The sequence below is a fragment of the Rhipicephalus microplus genome, unplaced genomic scaffold (assembly GCF_043290135.1).
Source record: "Rhipicephalus microplus isolate Deutch F79 unplaced genomic scaffold, USDA_Rmic scaffold_492, whole genome shotgun sequence".
Taxonomy (NCBI): Eukaryota; Metazoa; Arthropoda; class Arachnida; order Ixodida; family Ixodidae; genus Rhipicephalus; species Rhipicephalus microplus.
In genome coordinates this window covers 42,377-44,733 of record NW_027465053.1, presented here as the reverse complement: position 1 = coordinate 44,733, position 2,357 = coordinate 42,377, and the positions used below count along the sequence as shown (strand labels likewise).

Below are 2,357 nucleotides of genomic sequence, written 5' to 3'. Positions count from 1 at the left end.
TAATGATCCTTCCGCAGGTTCACCTACGGAAACCTTGTTACGACTTTTACTTCCTCTAAATGATCAAGTTTGGTCATCTTTCCAACAGACCGGCGCAACCGAAAGGCCGCGCCGGACATCGGTCCGAAGACCTCACTAAATCATTCAATCGGTAGTAGCGACGGGCGGTGTGTACAAAGGGCAGGGACGTAATCAACGCGAGCTTATGACTCGCGCTTACTGGGAATTCCTCGTTCAAGGGGAACAATTGCAAGCCCCTATCCCAATCACGAAAGAAGTTCCACGGGTTACCCAGTCTTTTCAGACAGGGATAAAGACACGCTGCTTCCTTCAGTGTAGCGCGCGTGCGGCCCCGGACATCTAAGGGCATCACAGACCTGTTATTGCTCTGTTTCGTGCGGCTAGGAGCCGCTTGTCCCTCTAAGAAGGTTGTAAGGTGCTGGGAACCCCGCACCTATTTAATAGGCTAGAGTCTCGTTCGTTATCGGAATTAACCAGACAAATCGCTCCACCAACTAAGAACGGCCATGCACCACCATCCACCGAATCAAGAAAGAGCTCTCAATCTGTCAATCCTCCCAGTGTCCGGGCCGGGTAAGTTTTCCCGTGTTGAGTCAAATTAAGCCGCAGGCTCCACTCCTGGTGGTGCCCTTCCGTCAATTCCTTTAAGTTTCAGCTTTGCAACCATACTTCCCCCGGAACCCAAATACTTTGGTTTCCCGGAAGCTGCCCGCCGAGTCATTTGAGTAACTCAGGCGGATCGCTGGTTGGCATCGTTTATGGTCAGAACTAGGGCGGTATCTGATCGCCTTCGAACCTCTGACTTTCGTTCTTGATCAATGAAAACATTCTTGGCAAATGCTTTCGCAGTAGTTCGTCTTGCGACGGTCCAAGAATTTCACCTCTAGCGCCGCAATACGAATGCCCCCGTCCGTCCCTCTTAATCATTACCTCGTATTCCAAAAACCAACAGAACAGAAACGAGGTCTTGTTCTATTATTCCATGCAAGTTTATTCAGGCGACTCGCCTGCGTTGAGCACTCTAATTTTTTCAAAGTAAAAGCACCGGCCATCTCGAGGCACACAATGAAGTGCACCAAGAAAGAACCGGCATGATGTTCAGTCCGAGCCGTCGCATCGGGTAGATGCACTACTCGTCTGGAACTGAGATCCAACTACGAGCTTTTTAACCGCAGCAGCTTAGCTTTAGTATACGCTATTGGAGCTGGAATTACCGCGGCTGCTGGCACCAGACTTGCCCTCCAATTGATCCTCGTTAAAGGATTTAGAGTGTACTCATTTCAATTACGGGGCCTCAAAAGAGTCCCGTATTGTTATTTTTCGTCACTACCTCCCCGTGCCGGGAGTGGGTAATTTGCGCGCCTGCTGCCTTCCTTGGATGTGGTAGCCGTTTCTCAGGCTCCCTCTCCGGAATCGAACCCTGATTCTCCGTTACCCGTAACAACCATGGTAAGCAAGTAAGCCTACCATCGAAAGTTGATAAGGCAGACACTTGAAAGAAACGTCGCCGGCTCGTGGCCATGCGATCAGCACAAAGTTATCCAGAGTCACCACACAATACGGGCCGAAACCCGATCGATCTTGGTCTAATAAAAGCACCCGTTACCCAAAGGGCTCCAGGCTCACTGCATGTATTAGCTCTAGAATTGCCACAGTTATCCAAGTAGGAAGAAACGATCTAAGGAACCATAACTGATTTAATGAGCCATTCGCGGTTTCGCCTTATTTCGGCATGTACTTAGACATGCATGGCTTAATCTTTGAGACAAGCATATGATTACTGGCAGGATCAACCAGGTAATCGTTCGACTGCGCGTCCGTCCTCGCCCTCGGCGGGCCGGACGCAGTCTGTGTGCGGCGGAGGCCACCTTCAGGCGCCCCAACACGCTTATTTTGCACTCCGAGATGACGGCGTTCGAGCTCGCTACGGCACAACCTTCCCGAAAGACGAGTGGGAGCCGTGCGGCAAGAAGCACGTTCATGCTCGCTCTTTTCGTTGCATCGACTCGGTCGCGCCGTGCGGGTTGCCCAAGCCCGCTGCACTGTCGGTGGACCGCCGGAACTAGCAACGGAGCCGAGACTGCAAAGCCGCCAGACGACGGGTCACGCCCGCGTCTTCGGCGCTTTCGCATCTGAATCGCCGAGGACGACACAGAACACACCTCGATATCGTGGTAAAACGGCACCGTCCGACAACCAGCCCCTAACGCATCAAGCGGATGAGGCTTGCAGACGACTGCCGTGGATTCCCCTGGAGCAGACCCGAGGACACGCTTGACGAGGCCGAAGCCGCCGCATATCAGACACCCGGTCGCTTTCGCGTACGCCGCTCACGA

At 52.8% G+C, this 2,357-nt stretch overlaps 1 non-coding gene across 1 annotated transcript; it reads right to left on the bottom strand.

Annotated features, from left to right (window-relative positions):
* On the bottom strand, positions 1-1,821 carry LOC142794745 (small subunit ribosomal RNA). The gene has a single exon (XR_012892584.1). It is a non-coding gene; the product is annotated as a small subunit ribosomal RNA (ribosomal RNA).
* Between the last annotated feature and the right edge of the window lie 536 nt (positions 1,822-2,357).